Source organism: Aquarana catesbeiana, linkage group LG04, assembly GCF_042186555.1.
Source record: "Aquarana catesbeiana isolate 2022-GZ linkage group LG04, ASM4218655v1, whole genome shotgun sequence".
NCBI classification, from domain to species: domain Eukaryota; kingdom Metazoa; phylum Chordata; class Amphibia; order Anura; family Ranidae; genus Aquarana; species Aquarana catesbeiana.
This window is the reverse complement of record NC_133327.1, coordinates 225,702,868-225,730,034: the sequence shown is the minus strand read 5'-3', so window position 1 is coordinate 225,730,034 and position 27,167 is coordinate 225,702,868. Positions and strand designations below refer to the sequence as shown.

Below are 27,167 nucleotides of genomic sequence, written 5' to 3'. Positions count from 1 at the left end.
CTACGTCTTGACTTTAACAATGGGGTTTCAGCATAGGAGCACATGAAGTATTTAATAAATGACTGGCTGCATGGATTTAGATACAAGCTCATAGAAATAATGAGTGTGCTGCAATCATATTTTTTTAAACAGTCAGGATAACTGTTGCTGGATGTCTAAAAATTAATAATGTATAAGCAAGGCATTTCTAAGGACACAAATGCACAGAAAATGACATTTAAGCCATATCACATGTAGAAATCTGCACAATCCCTTTGCTATTTTATTCATTTTGTTTATGTCTGCTTTCCTATTGTTTAATATGGAATCTATAGCATTATAAAAGCATCTAATTGACACTGAAGATTTGATTGAAAAGGATTGTCTGGTCATTACGGTCAGGATTTGAATGCATACAGCTAAATATCATTCAAACAAAGCTCAATGCTGCTTCTAAAAACACATCTGTGGCTGGGGATTTTCACTAAAAATAGCTTTTTTCATGCACTGCTTTTTTACGAAGCATAAAAATCAGTCAAAAAAAAAAAAAAAGAGATTCTTAATTAGTTTTGATATCAACACATCTCCTTCACCGTGCCTGATTTCTGACATGCCTTTCAAATAGGACCCATTCACTGCAATAAACAATACGGCGCATTTCCAAATACGTCCATCCAGGGGCAGGAAGCAAGGATGCTAAATATGTATAATTTTAAATTCGCTCTAAAATAGGAAGCTGCTGATGAACCTTTTTTTTTTTTTTTTTTTCTTTTCTTTAGAGGGGGAGAGATATTTTTAAAAGTCTGAGTAATCCTCCACAACCCTCCCTCTATCCAAAAGCCTAGTCTTTGCATGCAGCTAGAAGCCTCAGCAGTGCAATAGGGAGCCATGCAAAAATGAAACAAACTGCCTGCAAAGACTGGATGGGGTGAAGTCATGTCGCTGTTTTCTCATTTTATTCTTTTTTTTTTTTTTTTTGGGGGGGTGGGGTGGGGGAGGCATTAGAAAGCCTCAAACGTCCGGAAAGGCAAATTCTAAAAGCAACATTCTCCTGCCAAAAAAATTGGGCCAGTAGGTCCATTTAAGCTATGTGCATGTGCTAAAGAAATCCTAAATAGCAATCATGTCATCGGGTTACAAAAAAAAAACATATAATAACAAAAAAATAATAACGTTTGTAATAAAACACAAAGCTTATCATAACAGTTCTGTTATTAACCCTTGCCAGTCCCAGGAGCATTTATGCATTTAAAGATAGGAGATATATATATATAGATGCACAAGAACCTTCACCCTGCATTACATTATGCTCTTTGCATGATCCCTAATGCTCACCAAAATATGGAGACAGACGCTGACAAATGTCAATTAACCCCTCCACTACCAGCCCTAAGAACACATTGGATTGAAAGATATGCCACTATGCATAGATCTATAGAGGTACACAGGAACCTTCACTCTTTAGAACATGGTGCTTCTGGCATGATCTCTATTACTGACAAGTATATGAAGACTGACATTGCATGTCTTTAACCCTTGTACTGTAAGTCCTATGAACATTATGCATTTACAGATATGTTACATCTGACATATGTGCATATAATTATAGAGAGAGAGATGATGTTGGGGGGTACAGAAGACCCTTCACCTTCTAGTACATTATGCTTTTTGCATGATTCCCATTACTAACAGACGCTGTGTGTCTTTAACCCCTGCACCGCCAGTCCTAACATCATTTTGCTTTGAAAAGATATGACACATAAGACTTTTGTATGCAAATATCCCTAGAGATACTCAAGGCTCTATAGAACATGGTGCTCTCGGCACGAACCCCATTACTGACAAGTATATGACGACTGACACTGCATGCCTTTAACCCTTACACTGCCAGTCCTCCAAGCATTGTGCATTGAAAGATATGCCTTATTTCACATATATGTAGAAAGAGAGAGGGTGATGGGGGTACAAAAAAAAAAAAAAAAAACATAGTCCACGGTGCTCTTTGAATAGTACCTATTACACTGCCTGTCTTTAACGCCTGCATTGCCAGTCCTAAGAGCCACATGCTCTGATCGCTATGCCACCTATGATCTATCCAGTATATAGAGGTGGGTACAGAAGACCCATGTCTGGAGTAGTAGATAGTGCTCATCGCATTATCCCTAATACAGACAGACAATGCATGTCATTTAACCCCTGCCCCGCCAGTCCTAAGACCATTAGTCATTGAAAGCTACGCCACCTATGATTTCTATAAGCATATCTAGAGAGAGAGAGAGAGAGAGAGAGAGAGAAGAGTAGAGAAGCCCCTTGACTCCATAGTATAAGGTGCTCTTTGCATGATTCCCATTACTGCATGCCTTTAACCCCTGCACTGCCAATCCTAAGAACATTTGTCATTGAAAGCTATTTTACATATGATTTCTAGAGGCATTTATATATAGAGAGAGAGAGAGAGAGAGAGAGAGAGAGAGAGAGAGAGAGAGAGAGAGAGAGAGAGAGCCCCTTGACTCTATAGGAGATGATGCTCTTTCCATGATCCCTACACAGATGTCTTCCAATATCAGTTGTAGGACATGCAGCAATGCCCCCCACACTCCTGAAAGTTAGGGGGGGGGGGGATTTCATTTCCCCCCCCCCCCTGTAATAAGGGATGATGAGCCCCCCTAATGGTATGAAGCACAGAAGTATTACCAGCTCTTCTTGCAGCATCGGCTGATCCATGCAATGTGAGTGTTCCTTCCAGCATGCAGCCCACACACATCCAATCCATGGATAGAATCAGGGCTTAGCCCTCGCCGCCGGTCCCATAATCCTCTCCATCCCCAATAGTCACCCCGGCTAGCGAGCCTGCTGCTCCGGGGATTTCTCTGCACAGCTCGCTCAAGCAGGGATGCTCTGCCTCCTTTGGATGCCGTTCCGTCCGCTTTCCAGCACGCCGAGACCAGGAGAACGAGAGAGAGAGAGCGAGGAGAGACACAGGGAGAGAGAGGAGAGATAGCACAGAGGAGAGAGACCCGTTTTCCTGTACACAGGTTGGAACTTTAATGTACTGCCTGCGCCAAAACTGAGCACCATGCGCCCCCGCTGGCGGCTGCTGGAACTGCACCCTTCGTACAGCGGCACTGCACTAAGCAACACATGGACAGAGGAGTGTTTGATTTCTTTCTTTTTTTTATATACATCTGGGGAACTCTATGAGATGGTCATCAGTGAGGAACACTGCTCATAATGACTGGCAGGGGTGTATAAATCTGGGGAACTCTAGGAGATGATCATCAGTGAGGAACATTGCTCGTATTAAAATGACTGGCAGGGGTGTATAAATCTGGGGAACTCTAGGAGATGGTCATCAGTGAGGAACACTGGGGAACTCTAGGAGATGGTCATCAGTAAGGAACACTGCTGTCAGCATGTATGGCAGAGGGGTATACATCTGGGCAACTCTAGGAGATGGTCATCAGTGACCAACAAAGGGAAACTCTAGGAGATGGTAATCAGTGAGGAACACTGGGGAACTCTAGGAGATGGTAATCAGTGAGGAACACTGGGGAACTCTAGGAGATGGTAATCAGTGAGGAACACTAGGGAACTCTAGGAGATGGTCATCAGTAAGGAACACTGCTGTCAGGATGTATGACATAGGGGTATACATCTTGGGAACTCTAGGAGATGGTCATCAGTGAGCAACAAAGGGGAACTCTAGGAGATGGTAATCATTGAGGAACAATGGGGAACTCTAGGAGATGGTAATCAGTGAGGAACACTGGGGAACTCTAGGAGATGGTAATCAGTGAGGAACACTGCTGTCAGGATGTATGGCAGAGGGGTATACATCTGGGGAACTCTAGGAGATGGTAATCAGTGAGGAACACTGGGGAACTCTAGGAGATGGTAATCAGTGAGGAACACTAGGGAACTCTAGGAGATGGTCATCAGTAAGGAACACTGCTGTCAGGATGTATGGCAGAGGGGTATACATCTGGGGAACTCTAGGAGATGGGCATCAGTGAGCAACAAAGGGGAGCTATAGGAGATGGTAATCAGTGAGGAACAATGGGGAACTCTAGGAGATGGTAATCAGTGAGGAACACTGGGGAACTCTAGGAGATGGTAATCCGTGAGGAACACACAGGAACTCTAGGAGATGGTCATCAGTAAGGAACACTGCTGTCAGGATGTATGGCAGAGGGGTATACATCTGGGGAACTCTAGGAGATGGTCATCAGTGAGCAACAAAGGGGAACTCTAGGAGATGGTAATCATTGAGGAACAATGGGGAACGCTAGGAGACGGTAATCAGTGAGGAACACTGGGGAACTCTAGGAGATGGTCATCAGTAAGGAACACTGCTGTCATTAGGATGTATGGCAGAGGGGTATACATCTGGGGAACTCTAGGAGATGGTCATCAGTGAGGAACAAAGGGGAACTCTAGGAGATGGTAATCAGTGAGGAACACTGGGGAACTCTAGGAGATGGTCATCAGTGAGGAACACTGCTGACATTAGGATGTTTGGTAGGGGGGTATACATCTGAGGAACTCTAGGAGATGGTCATCAGTGAGGAACACAGCTGACATTAGGATGTATGGCAGGGGGGTATACATCTATGGAACTCTAGTAGAGGATCATCAGTGAGGAACACTGCTGAGAATAAGATGTATGCTGGGAGAGTGTAGATTCTTGAGTAAATATAGTAGATGGTCATTATTAGGAAACACTGCTGACCGTAAAATGTAAGGGAGGAGGGTATATATCCGGGTAACTACAGTAGATGGTCATTAGTGAGAAATATCGCTGACAATTAGGTGTCTGGTAGGAGAACAAATATTTGGGTAACCATAGTAGCTAGTCATCAGAGAGAAATATAGATGACAATTAGGTGTCTGGTAGGAGAACATACATCTGGGTACCTATAGTAGATTGTGATCAGTGAGAAATATTGCTGACAATTAGGTGCCTGGTAGGAGAACATACATCTGGGTAACCATAGTAGATGGTCATCAGTAAGAAATGTTAACAATTAGGTGTCTAGTAGGAGAACATATATCTGGGTAACTATACTAGATGGTCATCAGTGAGAAATATCGCTGACAATTAGGTGTCTGGTAGGAGAACATACATATGGATAACTATAATACATGTTCATCCTTCAGAAATATCACTGACAATTAGGTATCTGGTAGGAGAACATACATCTGGGTAGCCATAGTAGATGGTCATCAATGAGAAATATTGCTAACAATTAGGTGTCTAGTAGAACATATTGTACATCTGGGTAGCCATAGTAGATGGTCATCAGTGAGAATAGTTGACAATTAGGTGTCTGATAGGAGAATATATATCTGGGTAATTATACTAGATGGTCATCAGTGAGAAATGTTGCTGACAATTAGGTGTCTGGTAGGAGAACATACACCTGGGCAGAGGCATAACTACAACCTTCAGGGCCCCGGTGCAAGAAACCTTGAAGGGCCCCCTCTGACCCCATCCCGGAGCCCTTTCTCATGTTCTGTAGGGGGCCACCTACTGGCATCTTGAGGTCCATGCATGGTTGTGGAACGCCAGAGCCCAGTCGAAGTGCGACCTTAGAGACCCTGGTAGTGCTGCCACTGACTTTACTATTACTAGAGGGCATTTCTGAGGATGTAAGGGAGCACTCTGTAAAATATAAGGGAGCACTTTGGAGGTACTAAAACAGTACCTCCAGAGTGCCCCTTAATGCCTCCAGAGTGCCCCCTTAAATCCTCCAGAGTACCCCCTTGGGATCAGTGGCAGTAATGGTGGTGGGGGGGTGGGATCCGTGGCGGTGGTGGGATCAGCAGCAGTGGTGGGGGGATGGAATCAGTGGCGGGGTGGGATCAGTGGCGGGGGTGGGATCAGTGACGGGGGTGGGGGGATGTGATAAGTAACAGAGGGACAGTGGAGGGATGGGATCAGGGACAGAGGGATGGGATCAGGGACAGTGGGATGGTGGGGGGAATGGGGTCAGGGACAAAGTGATGGTGGGGGGGTGATCAGGGTCAGAGGGATGGTGGGGGGAATGGGATCAGGGACAGAAGGATGGTGGGGGGGTCAGGGACAGAGGGATGGTGGGTGGGTGGGATCAGGGACAGAGGGATGGTGGGGGTGGAATGGGATCAGGGACAGAGGGATGGTAGGGGGGTGGAATTGTATCAGGGACAGAGGGATGGTGGTGGCGGGGGGGAGTGGGATCAGGGACATTAACACTCACTTGCTCTTAGTTTCAGTTAATTCCCTCTCCCTGCTCAGTGTTCTCAGTCTGGACTCACAGTGCCTCCACTAATGGCTCTCCCGACATGGGGACACTGTCTGCACATCTCCTCACTAAGGGGAGAGCTCCTCCCCCTTCACTGGACTGACCCGACTTTCTCCTCCACTCCAGTTTCTTCCTCCCAACATGGATCTGCTTGGAGGAATGGGCGGAGCTGCTGTACCAGTCACAGTCAGTGAGTGTTCACTCATGCACAGTTTACATGACTGTTTCCTGTAACTTAGAAACAGCAAATGGCATGCGGCGACACCCCCCCCCCCCCACATTGTGCAATGTGTGGGACATAATGTCGCAATCATTGGCCATCATTGCCCAGAACCGACGGCGGCGGCAGCGTACATTCGGGTGACTATAGTAGATGGTTATCAGCCAGAAATCCTGCTGACAATTAGGTGTCTAGTAGGAGAAAATGCATCTGGGTAATTATAGTAGATGGTCATCATCAGTGAGTAATGTTGCTGACAATTAGGTGACTGGTAGGAGAACATAAATCTGGGTACCTATAGTAGATGGTCATCAATAAGAAATACTGCTGACAATTAGGTGTCTGGTAGGAGAACATACATCTGGGTAACTATAGTAGATGGTCATCAATGAGAAATGTTGCTGACAATTAGGTGTCTGGTAGGAGAACATACATCTGGGTAGCTATAGTAGATGGTCATTAATAAGAAATATTGCTGACAATTAGGTGTCTGGTAGGAGAACATAAATCTGGGTACCTATAGTAGATGGTCATCAATGAGAAATATTGCTAACAATTAGGTATCTGATAGGACAAAATACATTTGAGTAACTGTAGTAGATGGTCATCAATACGCAATGCTATACATCTGGATAACTATAATATAGTCATTAATAGGAAACACTGCTGACCATAAGATGAATGGTAGAAGAGTATTCATCTGGATAGCTTTAGTAGATGATCATAAATGAGCGATACTACTGAATATCAGATGTCTTGTAGGAGAGTGTACATTTGAATAACTATAGTAGATAGTTACCAATAGGAAGCACTGCTGACAATTATATATATGGTAGGAAGGCATACATCTAGGTAACTATAATAGATGGTCACCAGTGAGAAATATTGCTGACAATTAGGTGTCTGGTAGGCTAACATACATTTAGGTAACTAGTAAATCATCATCAATGAGTGATACTACACATCTTGGTAACTATAATATAGTTATTAATAGGAAACACTGCTGACCATTAGATGTATGGTAGGAGAGAATACATCTGGGTAACTATAGTAGATGCAAGAAAAGAACAAAAAGTGCAGATGGCCGCACTCCAATGAAAAGCAATTTATTTTATTGATATAAATATAAATCCATACAGCAAGGATAAAACCACTAACGCGTTTCACACCCTTAAGGCAGGTGCCTATTCATAGCTCACAGCTATGAATAAGCATCTGCTTTAACGATGTGAAACACGTTTGTGGTTTTGTCCTTGCTGTATGGAGTTATATTTATAATAGAAATAATTTTTCATTGGAGTGCAACCATATTTTTGTTCTTTTCTTGCATATCTATGCATATTGAGCCGCACCCACACCTGAAGAGGGAGGAGATCGTTGGAAACAGACACCTGGAGCGGGTTTTCCTTTTTTAACTATAGTAGATGGTGATAAATAATAAACCCTCGAGTGATACCACTGAATATTAGATGTCTTGTAGAAGAGTTTATATCTGATTAACTATAGTAGATGCTTACTAGGGATGGTCTGAACTACCCCAGTTTGGTTTGCACCAGAACTTTCGAACATCGCGAAAGTTCAGAACCAAATAACAAACCCCATTGAAGTTTATGGGACCCAAACGTGAAAAATCAAAAGTGCCCATTTTAAAGGCTTATATGCATACACTGGTTATGAGGGTCCGGTTACTGACCTGGAGGACATGTATCAATCAAAATAAAGTTTGTAAAAAATGTAATTTTTAAATGAGCAGTGATTTATTGATGCTTAAAATGAAAGCATAAAAATGAAAAAAATTCCTTTCAATATAGTGCCTGGGGGATCCCCTTAGTCTACCTGTAAAGTGGCACATCTCTACTGTGCATAGAAGCTGCTGCAGAAATAAATGCATTTATAGAACCCCAAAAAATTACATTTTCCCTGCAAGCTTTCTTTATTTTGTAAGCCACGACTTGTGGAGCCAGTCTGTATGATAATGTAGTGCACTAGGAACAAGATTAGAGATTTTTTGAATAAATTCTGGCGTCTCTTCCACAGACTTTGGATAGAAGTAACAGGTGCGGAAAAAATTGGTCTTTGGATGTTGGTGGTGCCTTCACACCGCAACCTTATAGAGGTACTCTTGATGATAGGAAGAATTGGCCTTGCTGTCAAAAATTGCAATGCTATATGTGCATATAGTCTTTTTTTTGGGTGTTAATTGTACCCATGAAACCTACACTAAAAAGATTCTTCCAGGTGAAATCAACACCCACAACGCTAGGTAGCTAGAAGTCCTACAGAGATTCCACATCCCAAAAACACTTAATCAGAAACATCGGCATCAGGTGCTTCATAGCTGCTGGTAATCCAGGACTGCCTCATTTTGATAAATGCCAGACGGTCCACCGAGTCTGTGGACAGATGCTTTCTATTATCAGTAACAAAACCTCTGGCAGCACTGAATGCCCATTCAGAAAGCACACAGGATGCCGGGCAGCCCAGCAGCTCAATTGCATACTGGGTAAGTTCTGGCTAGTGGTCTATTATCTTGACCTAGTAAGCCAGTGGATCATCAACTGGAAAGCTCCCCATCTCTGTTTTCGCCCCTAGATAATCATCCACAGACGCTGCCGATGGGATGTGGAAGCTGACAGCCCTGGGCAGTGAGGACTAAAAAAATTGTGAAATGCATCACTTAGGCGGCCGCCTTCTCCACCGCTCCTCTCTTGACCAACATAAGCCTCAAAACTACATTTTCCATGAAACTGTAACGTACTAGAGTCACAAAAAGCATTAGAGAAACTTCTCTTTAAGGGGTCCTCAAGAGAATTCATCTTCTGCACTCTGTGGGGACAGAATGAGTTCTGAGACTTTCCCCTTCTAACAATAGTCAAGGAGGGTTGCCAACCAATAGTGATCCTTTTCCTTTACGGCACATATTCCTGGGTCCTTTCGTAGGATTTGAAGCATGAGGCAGCTGATGCACTGCAAATTTGCAGAGGCATGAGAAGCAGACTCCTTGGGTCACTGGGGATTATATTATCTGGAACTGTCTCCTCCCAGCCACGTACTACTCCCAAGGGTTTTGCGGATGGAAAACCATCTCTTATTGTTTGACGTATGTCTTCCTCTGCTTCAATGCCTCCAAAACTGCCTCCCTCTCTTCTTGTGTGTTCTGTGGCATAGGAACAATGGTGTCTGCATAAAGTGGGCCTGGAGATAAAAGGAAGTCTTCCTCTTCCTCCTGCTGCTCTGCCTCAAGTGCCCTGTCCATAATGCCACAAGGGAGTCAAGGGTTTGTGTCAATGATGCATGCATTGTCATGGCTCACCATCCTTGTGGCCTCCTCAAATGGTGACAGTACAGTGCATGCATCCTTTATGAGCAGCCATTGGCGTGGGAAAAAAAAGCCGAGCCGACCTTAGCCTGTCCATGCAGAGCTGCAAGAATCTCTGCTCCGGTGTGGTTCCTGTCCCCTAGATAAACCAGCTGAACTACTGCATGGCACCTTTTAGCCTGACCCATTGAATAGCCCCTTGAACTCTTAGAGGGTACTTGTGGTTCATAGGATAATTCAGCAGAGGAAGGCATGGAGGCGGAGGAGGAGGATGGGGTAGAGCTGATAAACCTGACATCATCACCACTAGCTGTATGGAGAGATGGGGGCACAAGCTGCAGCACTGAACCCTGTTCTGCATCCTTCCAAGTTGCAAGCAGAGTTACCTAGTGTGCTGTGAACGAAATATATATCGTCCCTGACCATGCTTGCTGGACCTGTGTCAGCAGTAACATGGACTTTGCGGCTTACTGCCTTGCCCAATGATGCCACAACATTGCCTTCTACATGATGGTACAGAGCTGGAATGGCCTTACGTGAAAGAAATAGCGACCGGGACCTGCCATCGTGGTACAGCACATTCTGCAAATTCATGGAAGGGGGCAGAATCCATCAGACGGAAAGGTAGAAGTTGTAGAGTCAGCAGCTTTGACAAGCTTGCATTTAGATGCTGGGCATGTGGGTGACAGTGACTGTATTTTTTTTCTGCTGCAGCAGATGGGGCAGAGAAATTTGCCGGCTATAGACTACAGCTGGTGGTGTCCTGCTGGCAGATGTGCTGCAAGGACCTGGGACACCCTGCGCTATACCATCATCCCTATCATTGGAGGCTGCTGAGAGGTCATGAGGTATAGCGGGGGGGGAAGACTGAGGTGAGTAAGAAGGAGGAACAGATTTGCACCCCTTTTGTGTGGCTTTCAGGTGCTCTTGCCAATGGGTTGAGTGGTGGGAGGTTAAATGCCTTGTCAAGCATGTAGTACCCAAATGGCTGGTGTTTTTGCCATGCTTGATGTGTTTGAGACAAAGTTTGCAAATTGCAACAGCGCGATAAGCTGCACATGTGCTAAAAAAGGCCAAGACAGCTGAGCTGTGGGAAGTGGGCCAGGAGATAACAGCCCCACAATGTGATGGAATAGGGTGGCTGCTCTCTACGCTTCCATGATGGTTGCCTCGTTGGGGTTGTGCCTCACCCTCACTTTCCACCTCTGCTCTATCTGGCACCCAAGTCGCGTCAGTGACCTTATAATCATGATCTCCTCCATTCTCATTTCCACTGGAGATAACCTGGCAATAAGCTGCGGCTGAAGGAACATGACTGCTAATTTGTGTACCAGTGTTCTCCCCTCTCTGTAGGCTCATGTTCCTGCCTTCCTCAACCTCAGGACCAACATCTGAATCAAGTAATGGCTGTGCATCATCAAGGAGCAAGTGGCTGACGCTGTGTTCAAATGTTCAAATAACTCAGCTGACTCCGCCATGCCTGATGCTGGGGCTATGGCAGGAATAGCTGTGGACAAGGAGGCAGGTTTAGCCAGTCTGGCAGCTGCAGTGGACTGTGCACCAGTCTCTGCTTGGGTTATGGAGGATGAGTAGGATGAGGATGGTTTAGTACGTCAATCTACCACCTCCTCTGCATGCTGTGGCTGGATAGCATGGGCAACATCACTAAACAGAAGAAATTATGCCCTGCCTGAGGACTGACCACGTCCACCTTTTTCTGTGCCGGTCCCCCCCACTGTAGTAGTGTACGAGCTCTCCGCTAGTTTGGATACAATTCATCCTCTGTTCTATTACTATGTGAGTACCCTGATGTTATCTATGAATAAAGCCTTATACCTTTTAAAAATACTACACTATGTGGCACCCTTGTCTCTCCTTTGGTTGCGATGCCCCCTGTATGTTATGAGGTATACTGAACGACAGCCTGAGACCCAAGACTGACCCCCACAGGAGACATCACAGGCGCTGATTGATTCATGCTGTAACCTCAGGGTAGTGAGGTAAGGGGCCATTACCTTCCAGTGTAGGATTGCTGCATGAAGAGGATTGGTGTTACACTTCACATTCTTCACTTATTTCAGTATAAGCGATGCTAGAATCTAGCTGCTGCCTCCACTATTTCACTATTTGGCACGTTTGAAGAAGTATTGGAACTGTTTGCTGCTGCACAAGTCACTTTTTCCTTGTATTTGAATATTGTTTTTACAAAATGTGAGCACCTATTGTTGACACTGGACACTTTATTAAATTTGTCACTCACATTGGGATCTCTCCGGACATCCATTGTAACCTTGCACCTTTGTGCGGTTGATTTTGTTCTTATGTGCTTTATGCTTCAAACCTATTTTTTTTTTATTCTTTGCACTACAGGTGAAGTATTTATACCGCATAATTGTGGGTTGTGCGGTTGATTTTGTTTTTATGTGTTTTATGTTTCAAACTTATTCTTATTGATTTTTCTACACTATAGGTGAAGTATCTATACCGCATAATTTATACACATATGTTATTATTATTTATTCATGTGTAGTTCTCATCTGCACTTTAGTGAATTTTTCTGAATTAGCACAGCACGGCATACCAGTATTATCTGTTTATTATCACCAGTCTACTAAGTATAGGCGAGTTGCAACCCAGTCACTAACACTTTATAATTATGACACTTTTGCACTAGGATTAGCGCAGCACCATCCCCACTTGTGATTTTATGTTATTATTAAGGGCCAGGTTAGACCCCTTTCGGTGCAAGCTGCTTTCCCTCCTCACTTCTCCTATTATTGCATGGTAGCACGGGAATATCATACCTGACACTGTTTACACTCACACTTAACTATCCCTCCCTAGATTCACATAAAACTGATATTCTACACTGACAATAGAATCAGAAAAGCACACTATAGCACACTAACTGTCTAATAGCACTGAACAGAGCCCTGTTCTATCTCCAAGCTGATATTAAACTGAATATGGCCGCTACTGAAAGAATAATTTTATAGTGTGGGGCGGGACTAACATCAATCAGCCATGATTGGATAGAGTCATCATAAAAGTATCCAATCATGGCTCTGACAGTGCTCTGTGCCCTGATTGGGCAAAGCTTTCATTGCTTCAGCCAATCAGAGCTTTCAATGCACTGTGCGGCAGCGCTGAACAAATGGTTGAACGCCCTGATAATTTGGTTGTTCGGCGAACAGGCGAACAGCCAATGTTCGGCCCGATCTCATGCTCAAACATCGGGCTTATCCCTAGTCATTAATAGGAAACACTGCTGACCATTAGATGTATAGTAGAAGAGTATGCATCTGGGTATCTTTAGTAACTGGTCATCAATGAGCGATACTACTGAATATTAGATGTCTCGTAGAAGAGTTTACATCTGGATAACTATAGCAGAGGGTCATTAATAGGAAGCACTCCAGGGTAGGAGAGTATACATCTGGATAACTACAAATTTGGCTTTTTGTTTCTCACTTTTTTGTGTCATACCAATACAAACAAAATAAATAAACATGAGAATGCTCAAACATTTGTAATTGCAACAATTTTTTGGGTGAAGTGGTGCATTATCTGACAGAAATGCAGGGGTGCCAATAAATTTGGCCATGACTATTTCTGAAGATTGGGATTTATTCCTTTTGTTTCCAGTGCAATTTGCATTGCAACTTGCTTGGAACTTCAATGCGCACCGCTATAATCCCTCCTTCCTTGTTCTGTTGCTTATAATTCATTTAGGGATGAAGTGCCGTATCTACTAGGACATTCCACCCACTACCTTCTTTCCTTACAAATAGAAAGGGTAAATCTCCCTAGAGCTGACACAGATAGTAATAAAAAAAACCTCATAGAGGTTCCAATCCATCCACAAACTACCTATAACTAACAAAGAAAATGAAAATGTTTTACTTTTAGATACACTTTTAGGTGTATATGTGCTAAGTAATGTGTATGTTTTTAACACTTTTGGGTATTTATTACTTTTCAGATCATAATACTGCCCCTGACAATGCTTTTACCTGCTTTTCTCTCCAGAGGTATGGAATCATATTTGTTCAGGCATTATCCAGGGACAGTGTGTACTTTCTGACTAGGATGCTGGAATAGAGATGCCCCAATCATGTACACCTTGACTTCTTTCTGCCTGCAAAATAATGCTAACATCATCTCCGCCTAGCAAAAGGCAATGGACAGGAGCTCAAGGACTGTTTTCTTTTATTTCATCTGCCTGAGTTCTGCTACAATGAAACCCAGGGTCAGTACCAAAATACCAAAATACATTACAAGATTAATCACATCATCCATATAAGAGCTGGACAACTTTTTCATAAAAATGGTAAAAGTGGAGGACTGGCACTGGATCAAGGAGAGGGACCGACACTGGATCAAGGAGGAGGTATGGCACTGGATCAGGGAGGACTGGCACTGGATTGCTTGAAGCAGCGGTGTACTGCGAAACTTGTCGACATCTACTAGTGGGATACCACATTGCTTGGCATGTGTTTGATTTTATGGAGGTTGTCATGAAATTACATGTATGAATTTTATTTGGTGGTAATGTTGTTATCCACCAAAATTTTTTTATAATGAGATTTAATAAATTTATTGTTTTATTCACCTGTTTTGCAGTGGTTAGTCCCTTCATTATGGAGGTATCTCTACTTCCTTTTTTTGTTTTTGGTATTTTCAGTTATTGGGATGTTGCACCACACGCTAATGTCACGTACACACAAGCCGAATTTCCGTCCGAAAAATCTTGGATGGTTTTTCTGACGGAATTCCTCTCAAGCTTGTCTTGCATACACACGGTCACACAAAAGTTCTCTGAACTTTCAACCGTCAAGCACGCTGTGACATACAACACTAAAACGAGCCGAGAAAATTAAGTTCAATGCTTCCGAGCATGCATCGAATTGTTTCTGAGCATGCGTGTTTTTTTGCGCTTCGGATAGGAACTTTTCCCGTCCGAAAAATAGAGAACATGCTCTTAATCTTTTGCTGGCTGGAATTCCACCAGCAAAAGACCGATGGAGCATACACACAGTCGCATTTTCCGACAAAAAGCTCTCATCGGAGTTTTGCATTTCCGATCGTGTGTACGCGGCATAACTCCCTGAGATGTGGTAAATTATATTTGTGTATTCATTCTTCACTGTGTGTGGTGAACATAGACACCCTATCTTGTTTACCCATGCTTACCCCTGAGATGGACTAGGTGTCATGAACTATGGACTATGGGTTGTGTGGTGTGCATAAAACCATGTACATGACCTCATAAAAATGTGCAGTATTCTTTTCAAATCAACTTAAGTGGGGAGGGAGGAAGAGGTTCAAGACCTCATGGAGGACATTACAAGAAGGCAAAAAAACACAAGAAACAATTTCATAAAAAAAAAAAGATTATATGGCCATTAAGTAGTTGATTTGTAAGGATTACATTTGGAGAATAAGGTGATGGTTTAGTGTCATTTTAATAATGTATTAGTTGCTGCATTTATGTGCACATTTATATCTGCCTGGCGATCAACTGTAAAGTGTTGTGATTTTTTTCTCGTTTGGTTAGACTGAACATCCATTTCTAAATTGACCAGGGCAGGTGCAAATGATCAGGAGTTTGCTGTGGCTGTAGTGAAATTACTTTGCTGGAACCTATAAGCATACAACCTTTAGCAGCAATGAGCCCTGCCAACTCTGCCCAGTACAACTCTTTCAAAGAACATTGTGTTGCTTTCATAGTCTTGCCATGGTGTACATTCTATCTAAGCTTGTAATCGTTTTTTTTTTTTTTTTTATTCCCAATGTTCTATTTTTATTTCAACCCTCAGCAAATAAAAAATAAATATTTCTGTACGTTTTAACTTAGTTAGAAAAAAATAGACATTGTCTGCAGCTAAGGATGAGGATTAAATATTTTTAGAATATGGAGGCTATTTGCCTTACAGAGGCAGGAAACAATGCCAATAATACAGGACTCTAAAGCAGCCCATAGATGATTTGAAGAATATTGCTTGATTCCCTCATCAACACAATCAGTGTTGATGGGGGAATGCCCCACCCCCCGCAACACTATTGTGTACTGCTGGCTGGGGGGGGCTGAGAAGCCTTCCATGCCTGCAGAACACAATGATTACTGCAAGCAGCTATTGTGAGCAATTGCATGTAGAAAAAAATAGATTGACTTGAGTACAATCAGCCTGCCCATAGATGGACCAAATCTGGTTCAGTCCCTGCTGAACCAGCCTAATTTCAATCCATGTATGGCCTGCTTTACTCTTTTGGCCTAGTCTTGGATTTATGTGATAAAAATTAGGGGGATTTGAGGTGAATAGTTATACACGTTTTAACCCCATACCACAACTTTACGATGACCCTTTAACTGGGCTTTTACTGCCCAGGAGGCGTTGTGGCTTTTGTATCATGTGACCAATGTGATTGGTTCTCATGGTGGTCACATGTTCAGAAACCTGTTTGAGAGCTGTCAGGAACAGTTTGGTCAGTGTGCTGGTCACACTCTCTCAGCACACAACCTCTTACAATCAGGAACACATATGTGTAGCAGCTGGGATATTATAAGCAGACCTTTCATTGTATTGTAAAGTGAAACTTTAGTCGGAAAATGTAATCCTTTGCCTATACTTTTTATTCTTTTATTCTTGCATTCTTGGCACTGTGCCAATAATCAGTGAATCACTAGAAGCTGATCAGCTGGAAGCCTCAAGATTCATTACCCGATGACCACGCCCCCTAAAACGTCACAGTCCCAGCATGTCCAGGGACTGTGACGGCAAAAGGGGGCGGGGTCACCGCCTATATAAGTCAGAGCGGAGCACCCAGAGTGCATTCCAGCCGGAGAGAGCGTCGTGTCAACATCAGAAGAAAAGAAGAGGGAAGAAGGCAGAAGGCAGCAGACTGGGCTCCTCCGCTAGCAAAAGAGTGGCAAAAGAGCAGAAGATAGCGGAGGAGCCCGGCAGAAGACCCCGAGAGTGCAGAGAAGAACCGGAGAGACCCCCAAAGTCGGACGAAGACCCCCGAAGCCGGAAGAGGACCCCCAAAGCCGGAGGAAGACCCCCGAAGTTGGAAGAGGACCCCCGAAGCCGGAAGAAGACCCCCGGAGCTGTCTAATAAATTACTTTAAAAATCTGTGTAGTGTTTTTTTTAATTGACACTTTTTCCCTAGGTGAATGGGTAGGGGTACCATGTACCCCATACTCATTCACGTAGGGTGGGGGGCCGGGATCTGGGGGCCCCCTTATTAAAGGGGGCTCCCGGATTCCGATAAGCCCTCCACCCGCAGACCCCTACAACCAACGGCCAGGGTTGTCGGGAAGAGGCCCTTGTCCTCATCAACATGGGGACAAGGTGCTTTGGGGTGGGGGGCTGCAGGGTGCCCCCCTCCCCCAAAGCACCCACCCCCCATGTTGAGGGCATGCGGCCTGGTACGGCTCAGGAGGGGCGCTCGCCCGTCCCCACCCCCTTTCCTGACTGACCGGGCTGCGTGCTCGGATAAGGGTCTGGTATGGATTTTGGGGGGATGCCACGCCGTTTTTTTGGTGTAGGGGTTCCTCTTAAAATCCATACCAGACCAAAGGGCCTGGTATGCCCCTGGGGGGAACCCACGCCATTTTTTTATTTGAAATTTGGCATGGAGTTCCCCCTCAAGAATTAGTGCGAGTTGGCACCCTGTCGGGTTGCCATGGAAATGGCAAACCGCAGCCAAACGCGACCGCAGCTAATCGCACTGTGCAAATGCAGCTGATCGCAGTGCCTGGAGTCTTGAACTTCACAGGAAAAAAAACATGCTTTTAACTGCGGCAGAATAGCCGTCCGTGTGAAAGGCGCCTTAAACTGGCCATAAATTATACAATTTCCTTTAGATTTACTTTCAACTATGTAGTGCAAGGGCCTGCCTGATTGCATACAAAATTGCATACAAATTGAAAGTGTTTAGGTTTGACCTCATATTATATGGTTTTGGTAAATCAAAAGGAAAACTGAACAAGACAATTGTAAAATGTATGGCCACCGTTACAGGGATAGTGTCTTATCTTAAATGCCTGATATTTTCTCCTTTGTCCCTCAGCAGCAGCAGCAGCCTTATGAACTTCAGCACTGCAAAGCTTTTGTCAGCTTTCCTCTCCAGCTGAGCCAAGACGTAAATTCAAGACTGGAAATGCAAACATTTTAACCACTTAAGGACCGCCTCACGCCGATATATGTCGGCAAGGCGGCACGGGCAGGCAAAATCACGTAGATCTACGTGATCTGCCTCCCGCGGGTGGGGGGTCCGATTGGACCCCCCCCGGTGCCCGAGGCAGTCCTCTTTTGTCCCCCGGCGATCGGAGGTGAGGGGGAGGCCATCCATTCGTGGCCCCCCCCTCTCGATCGCCGCCGGCCAATCAGAATCTTCCTTTGCTGCTGTATGCTAAACAGCAGCAAAGGAAATGATGTCATCTCTCCTCGGCTCGGTATTTTCCGTTCCGGCGCCGAGGAGAGAAGACATCTATGTGAGTGCACAAACACTACACACACAGTAGAACATGCCAGGCACACAAAACACCCCAGATCCCCCCCCGATCGCCCCCCGATCAGCCCCCAATCACCCCTCCCCCCTCCCTGTCACACTGACACCAAGCAGGATTTTTTTTTTTTCTGATTACTGCATGGTGTCAGTTTGTGACAGTTACTGTGTTAGGACAGTTACTGTTAGCCCCCTTTAGGTCTAGGGTACCCCCTAACCCCCTAATAAAGTTTTAACCCCTTGATCACCCCCTGTCGCCAGTGTCGCTAAGCGATCATTTTTTTGATCGCTGTATTAGTGTCACTGGTGACGCTAGTTAGGGACGTTAATATTTAGGTTCGCCATCAGTGTTTTATAGCGACAGGGACCCCCATATATTATCTAATAAATGTTTTAACCCCTTGATTGCCCCCTAGTTAACCCTTTCACCACTGATCACCGTATAACCGTTACGGGTGACGCTGGTTAGTTCGTTTATTTTTTATAGTGTCAGGGCATCCGCCGTTTATTACCTAATAAAAGTTTAGCCTCCTGATCGCCTGGCGGTGATATGCGTCGCCCCAGGCAGCGTCAGATTAGCGCCAGTACCGCTAACACCCACGCACGCAGCATACGCCTCCCTTAGTGGTATAGTATCTGAACGGATCAATATCTGATCCGATCAGATCTATACTAGCGTCCCCAGCAGTTTAGGATTCCCAAAAATGCAGTGTTAGTGGGATCAGCCCAGATACCTGCTAGCACCTGCGTTTTGCCCCTCCGCCCAGCCCAGCCCAGCCCAGCCCACCCAAGTGCAGTATCGATCGATCACTGTCACTTACAAAACACTAAACACATAACTGCAGCGTTTGCAAAGTCAGGCCTGATCCCTGCGATCACTAAAAGTTTTTTTGGTAGCGTTTTGGTGAACTGGCAAGCACCAGCCCCAGGCAGCGTCAGGTTAGCGCCAGTAGCGCTAACACCCACGCACGCACCATACACCTCCCTTAGTAGTATAATATCTGAACGAATCAATATCTGATCCGATCAGATCTATACTAGCGTCCCCAGCAGTTTAGGGTTCCCAAAAACGCAGTGTTAGCGGGATCAGCCCAGATACCTGCTAGCACCTGCGTTTTGCCCCTCCGCCAAGCCCACCCAAGTGCAGTATCGATCGATCACTGTCACTTACAAAACACTAAACGCATAACTGCAGCGTTCGCAGAGTCAGGCCTGATCCCTGCGATCGCTAACAGTTTTTTTGGTAGCGTTTTGGTGAACTGGCAAGCACCAGCGGCTTAGTACACCCCGGTCGTAGTCAAACCAGCACTGCAGTAACACTTGATGATGTGGCGAGTCCCATAAGTGCAATTCAAGCTGGTGAGGTGGCAAGCACAAGTAGTGTCCCGCTGCCACCAAGAAGAAGACAAACACAGGCCCGTCGTGCCCATAATGCCCGTCCTGCAGCATTCGCCAATCCTAATAATTGGGAACCCACCACTTCTGCAGCGCCTGTACTTCCCCCATTCACATCCCCAACCAAATGCAGTCGGCTGCATGAGAGGCATTTTCTTTATGTCCTCCCGAGTACCCCTACCCAACGAACCCCCCCAAAAAAATGTCGTGTCTGCAGCAAGCGCGGATATAGGCGTGACACTCGCTATTATTGTCCCTCCTGTCCTGACAATCCTGGTCTTTGCATTGGTGAATGTTTTGAACGCTACCATGCACTAGTTGAGTATTAGCGTAGGGTACAGCATTGCACAGACTAGGCACACTTTCACAGGGTCTCCCAAGATACCATCGCATTTTGAGAGACCCGAACCTGGAACCGGTTACAGTTATAAAAGTTAGTTACAAAAAAAGTGTTAAAAAAAAAAATATATATATATATAAAATTAAAAAAATAGTTGTCGTTTTAATGTTCTCTCTCTCTCTATTCTCTCTCCATTGTTCTGCTCTTTTTTACTGTATTCTATTCTGCAATGTTTTATTGTTATTATGTTTTATCACGTTTGTTTTTCAGGTATGCAATTTTTTATACTTTACCATTTACTGTGTTTTATATTCAACCATTTTTTTGTCTTCAGGTACGCCATTCACGACTTTGAGTGGTTATACCAGAATGATGCCTGCAGGTTTAGGTATCATCTTGGTATCATTCTTTTCAGCCAGCGGTCGGCTTTCATGTAAAAGCATTCCTAGCGGCTAATTAGCCTCTAGACTGCTTTTACAAGCCATGGGAGGGAATGCCCCCCCCACCATCTTCCGTGTTTTTCTCTGGCTCTCCTGTCTCAACAGGGAACCTGAGAATGCAGCTGGTGATTCAGCCAGCTGACCATGGAGCTGATCAGAGACCAGAGTGGCTCCAAACATCTCCATGGCCTAAGAAACCGGAAGCTACGAGCATTTCATGACTTAGATTTCGCCGGATGTAAACAGCGCCATTGGGAAATTGGGAAAGCATTTTATCACACCGATCTTGGTGTGGTCAGATGCTTTGAGGGCAGAGGAGAGATCTAGGGTCTAATAGACCCCAATTTTTTCAAAAAAGAGTACCTGTCATTACCTATTGCTATCATAGGGGATATTTACATTCCCTGAGATAACAATAAAAATGATAAAAAAAAAAAAAAATGAAAGGAACAGTTTAAAAATAAGATAAAAAAGCAAAAAAATAATAAAGAAAAAAAAAAAAAAAAAAAAAGCACCCCTGTCGCCCCCTGCTCTCGCGCTAAGGCGAACGCAAGCGGCGGTCTGTCGTCAAACGTAAACAGCAATTGCACCATGCATGTGAGGTATCACCGCGAAGGTCAGATCGAGGGCAGTAATTTTAGCAGCAGACCTCCTCTGTAAATCTAAAGTGGTAACCTGTAAAGGCTTTTAAAGGCTTTTAAAAATGTATATATTTTGTTGCTACTGCACGTTTGTGCGCAATCGTAAAGCATGTCATGTTTGGTATCCATGTACTCGGCCTAAGATCATCTTTTTTATTTCATCAAACATTTGGGCAATATAGTGTGTTTTAGTGCATTAAAATTTAAAAAAGTGTGTTTTTTCCCCAAAAAAAGCGTTTGAAAAATCGCTGCGCAAATATTGTGTGAAAAAAAAATGAAACACCCACCATTCTAATCTGTAGGGCATTTTCTTTAAAAAAATATATAATGTTTGGGGGTTCAAAGTAATTTTCTTGCAAAAAAAAATATATTTTTTTCATGTAAACAAAAAGTGTCAGAAAGGGCTTTGTCTTCAAGTGGTTAGAAGAGTGGGTGATGTGTGACATAAGCTTCTAAATGTTGTTTATAAAATGCCAGGACAGTTCAAACCCCCCCAAATGACCCCATTTTGGAAAGTAGACACCCCAAGCTATTTGCTGAGAGTCATGTCAAGTCCATGGAATATTTTATATTGTGACACAAGTTGCGGGAAAGAGACAATTTTTTTTTTTTTTTTGCACAAAGTTGTCACTAAATGATATATTGCTCAAACATGCCATGGGAATATGTGAAATTACACCCCAAAATACATTCTGCTGCTTCTCCTGAGTACGGGGATACCACATGTGTGAGACTTTTTGGGAGCCTACGTGACCCCGAAAACCAAGCACCGCCTTCAGGCTTTCTAAGGGCGTAAATTTTTGATTTCACTCTTCACTGCCTATCACAGTTTCGGTGGCCATGGAATGCCCAGGTGGCACAAACCCCCCCCCCAAATGACCCCATTTTGGAAAGTAGACACCCCAAGCAATTTGCTGAGAGGTATAGTGAGTATTTTGCAGACCTCACTTTTTGTCACAAAGTTTTGAAAATTGAAAAAAAAAAATGTTTTTTCTTGTCTTTCTTCATTTTCAAAAACAAATGAGAGCTGCAAAATACTCACCATGCCTCTCAGCAAATAGCTTGGGGTGTCTACTTTCCAAAATGGGGTCATTTGGGGGGGTTTTGTGCCACCTGGGCATTCCATGGCCTCCGAAACTGTGATAGGCAATGAAGAGTGAAATCAAAAATTTACACCCTTAGAAATCCTGAAGGCGGTGATTGGTTTTCGGGGTCCCGTACGTGGCTAGGCTCCCAAAAAGTCCCACACATGTGGTATTCCCATACTCAGGAGAAGCAGATAAACATATTTTGGGGTGCAATTCCACATATGCCCATGGCCTGTGTGAGCAATATATCATTTAGTGACAACTTTGTGCAAAAAAAAAAAAAAAAAAGTGTCACTTTCCCGCAACTTGTGTCAAAATATAAAATATTCCATGGACTCAACATGCCTCTCAGCAAATAGCTTGGGGTGTCTATTTTCCAAAATGGGGTCATTTGGGGGGGATTTGTGCCATCTGGGCATTTTATGGCCTTCAAAACTGTGATAGGTAGTGAGGAGTGAAATCAAAAATTTACGCCCTTAGAAATCCTGAAGGCGGTGATTGGTTTTCGGGGCCCCGTACGCGGCTAGGTTCCCAAAAAGTCCCACACATGTGGTATCCCCTAACTCAGCAGAAGCAGCTGAATGTATTTTGGGGTGCAATTCCACATAGGCCCATGGCCTGTGTGAGCAATATATCATTTAGTGACAACTTTTTGTAAATTTTTTTTTTTTTTGTCATTATTCAATCACTTGGGACGAAAAAAATAAATATTCAATGGGTTCAACATGCCTCTCAGCAATTTCCTTTGGGTGTCTACTTTCCAAAATGGGGTCATTTGGGGGGGTTTTGTACTGCCTTGCCATTTTAGCACCTCAAGAAATGACATAGGCAGTCATAAACTAAAAGCTGTGTAAATTCCAGAAAATGTACCCTAGTTTGTAGACGCTATAACTTTTGCTCAAACCAATAAATATACGCTTATTGAAATTTTTTTTACCAAAGACATGTGGCCGAATACATTTTGGCCTAAATGTATGACTAAAATTGAGTTTATTGGATTTTTTTAATAACAAAAAGTAGAAAATATCATTTTTTTTCAAAATTTTCGGTCTTTTTCCATTTATAGCGCAAAAAATAAAAACCGCAGAGGTGATCAAATACCATCAAAAGAAAGCTCTATTTGTGGGAAGAAAAGGATGCAAATTTCGTTTGGGTACAGCATTGCATGACCGCGCAATTAGCAGTTAAAGCGATGCAGTGCCAAAGTGGAAAAAGACCTCTGGTCCTTAGGCAGTATAATGGTCCGGGGCTGAAGTGGTTAATTAAGTGGCATAATTTTGGAGACCAAAGAGAGGGGGAGAATTCTCAGCAAGGAAGTGACTGCTCTGCGCTTTAACAAAATGGCAGCCTCCAGCAAGAAGCTGTTGTTGCACCACAATTAATGTGAAATGCATGATCTTTTGTTGTTATCAAACTGTTATACATGATTTCTAAAATGTTAGAAATAATGCAGTTTTTTTTCATTTATCTACATTTTTTCTATTTCTGGTGTTTACAAAGCACAGAATATTTAGCACCACAAAATGTACATAGTTTAAGACTAATGTTGTCAGAAGTAAGTTTACCCGAGGTAACAACCAGCCATTATTCTCACCACTTTGACCTCAATCGAATAGGTTCCAAAGGATAATATATTTTTGTATAGCAATAAACCTGTATGATTTTTTTCTGCAAGTATGTGACCTAAATACCTAAATGTCCAGTTCTGAGCTGGCTCGGTTCTCTATTTATCATCCCTATTGCAAAATAATGCACATTAGCTGTGTTCCAGCAGCTGTTATTTTATAGGATTCTCACAAGAAAGCCAGTAGATGTAGAGAATGTCACCACATACTCTGCTGATGGAGTATACCCTGTAGTGACATGGAGTTTAATCTTATCTGCCAGCTGTTGCAGGTTGGCAGTGGGGCATTAGATCACAATTGTGAACACAGCTGAATGTGGCACCTGATTGTTGGTTGAAAATCATCTCTAACTTGCATACTAAGTCAAGGATATTATATATTTAGATCTGGAATTGAAGTGCCAAACCAAAATACTTAAGTCTAGAAAGTATATTTTCAACATAAATTTAGTACAGAATGCAATGCATTATGGGGGCCAAACAACCCCCCCATCAGGGTGGGAATGATGTAATAACCCAGATGCACAGCGATATCCAGCAATTTGTTTAAACAGCAAAATGTTTTGTCATTTAAATCAACTATTAAACATTGTTGTGTTAATACATCATTGCCACCCTGAAGAAGCGGCCAATGTTTGACCCCCAAAAACCTAATTTTGGACTTGAACATTTCAGTATTTAGAGAATGTGGCAAGTATAAGATCCTAATAAGTAGTACCTACGTCCTAATGAAACTAGAATGAGAACATGGAGTAGAGGCTAACATGGACTTTCAAGTTACCATATAGAGGCATTACACACAGGATATATAAAAAAGTATACATTTTATTACAAAAATATCTCTTAAAAACAGGGGAGAGATACATATGTATTCATTATGGCAACATAATAGTGAGTGTCTATAAAAGACACCAAATCGCTCTGTGGTGTTAGGCTACATACAGGTAGTGACTACAAAAATTGTCACGTATCATTTGCAAGACATGCTCAAAGAGCATATAGAGGCTGTGTGTAAAGCCTCTATAAGGTACCATGAAAGTCCATGTTAGCCTCTACTCCATGTTCTTATTCTTGAACATTTTAGTGTTGCACTTCTATTCCAGATCCAAATATACATTTCATGACCCAAGGTGATTGTGGTAACCTTATATATGTCTATTACCATTATAAGCTCCACAAAAGTACCAAAAGATAACCATTACCATTAATATTAATTCACAACTGTCATCCTTCACCTGAAGCCTTTAGTGCCATCTAACCACCCCCTAAAGAAACTTGTACGACATACCCAGTAGTCTATGGGTATATAAAAGCATTATACTAACTATACCAATAACAAAGAGCTGGCAGAAGAAGTTTTCACTGTGCTAATTATCAAAAATAATGCTAAACTTTATGGAGATATACCAAAATAATTTGGTTATGTATTAATTAAAACAAATCATTAAACATGTTTTTTTAATATACAAAAGTAGGAAGAAGGAAAATATCTGCCTCGGTAATGTAAGCCAGCATAGTCATGATACTGAACAGTCCAGTGCAAGATAGACTACCTGAACACCTCTAACGTTTTTCACTCACATAGAGTTGACTCTACGACTAAATTTACTGTAAGTAAAATCAGGTTGGATCCCTCAAATATGCATTGGAATTTTAACAACTGGATTCTATATGCAATTTAATAAACCATGACCTTCAAAGTGCCATCAGTCTCTGCTTAGGTTCTTTCAAAATACACTGTTGTGTGTTCTTGAATGGTGATCCAGTTTATAACACAGAGCTCCGTCAGTGTTTTCAAGCTACCATCCATTTCCAACAAATGTACAGCTATGCTGCAAATCTAATTCCATTTTATAGAGTGTAGGGGGATTATCTGAAGCATGTCTTGAGGATCGGGAGAACTTAAATGTCAAGTAAAAGGCTTAAATTTCCACTTAAAGATCGGTAAAAGCTAGTAAGGTTAAAAAAAATAAAAAAGTAATGGACATTTCAGTTTACTACAGAGGGTTGTAAAATGGGTCAATCTGATTGGTGTTTATGGACACAGAAGCTTGAATTTTTAACTAAATTTGTCTTATAAGTGAAACAGCTAAAACCCATCGGATTAAGACTTAGTTGCAAAAACTGAAGCCATACAAAAAACTTGCACAGACCCTTTAGAACCCTAAGCTGCTCATGGTTTATAAAATATTTGTTTCATCTCTTTCAATAAGCCTAATAAGAACACCTAAAATTTAAAGTGTTACTAAACCCAGGACCCTGCATTCACTATTCACTGCATTCCTTATCTGGTCTACTACAGTACACAGAACATGGAAATGCAATTATTTTTTATAAATATAAACTGCTAAATGCCTTTTCTCATCAGCAGTATATAGCAGTCTTGTGACTTCTATTAGTGTATGGTTAAAGCTTGTAGGAGGTGTTTTCATTCTACTCTGACTGTTCTATGAGGCTGCAGGACCCTTGTCCCTCTGTCTGAACAGTGCTGATTAGCCCTGTGCTGATCACATGCCACCCAAGAAAAAAAAATTCTAGCAATACACACCAAACTGAGCATGTGCAGATTGCCCCAAGAGCTCTGTACTATCAGGAGATGGATTGGGGACAGGGAAAGATTAGAGTAGACAGGATCAAACAGCTTTTTCACACAATGCACAGGACTAACCCTTTAGGTTCCACAATGAGTATAATAAGCATGCTTTACTGGATATACAGACTGATTTTACTGTTGTGGGTTTAATAACACTTCAAGCAGCAGATAAAGTAGCAGATGTAAAACCGTGAAAGAATTAGAAATGAGAAATTATGTGTTATTCTACCCAAAATGTAATGACAGCCCACTACTATTATGCAATTGAGGCTAGCCTGAGGGAAGTCCTGGGGCCTTAAGGCAAAATTGAAACATAGCCCTCTCGTAACTATACCAAAACCTCTGGCTTTTTTATTATTTTCAGTATGTCTAATAAACATATGCTACAAACTTAAAGCTGAATTTCAAGCAGGTAAAAAAAGACACAACATTAATGTAGCTTAAATGTATTTTTTTAAACAATCATTGTAAATACTTAATTTTGACTTGGTGCAAGCCTCTTACAGACCTTGCACAGCAGAGAGCAGACTGACAGAGTTAGAATTACCATAAGGAGCCAGTTAGGTATGCTGCAGTGCACATTTGCCAACAAGTGACGTGATGATCAAAGGAGACAGCTGAGTGACATAGAGATAAGTTCACCAAACATGGCTGTGCTATGTAGCATAAAAATACTATTCCTTTGGCAAGTGAAACAGCTTTCATATACTGTATTTCATACTGTTATTATTATCA

At 42.9% G+C, this 27,167-nt stretch overlaps 1 protein-coding gene across 5 annotated transcripts in view; it reads right to left on the bottom strand.

Annotated features, from left to right (window-relative positions):
* The window catches only part of NLGN1 (neuroligin 1), a 1,091,070-nt gene that overhangs the window by 745,234 nt on the left and 318,669 nt on the right, over positions 1-27,167 (bottom strand). For 3 of the 5 annotated variants that reach the window (XM_073626238.1, XM_073626237.1, XM_073626239.1), the window contains exon 1: positions 2,674-3,047. The exons of 1 other annotated variant lie outside the window; for it this stretch is intronic. The gene's annotated coding sequence lies outside the window, so the exon portion shown is untranslated. Of the gene's footprint in view, positions 1-2,673; positions 3,049-27,167 lie in introns of those variants that run through there. One more of the 5 variants, XM_073626235.1, reaches the window with a different exon arrangement.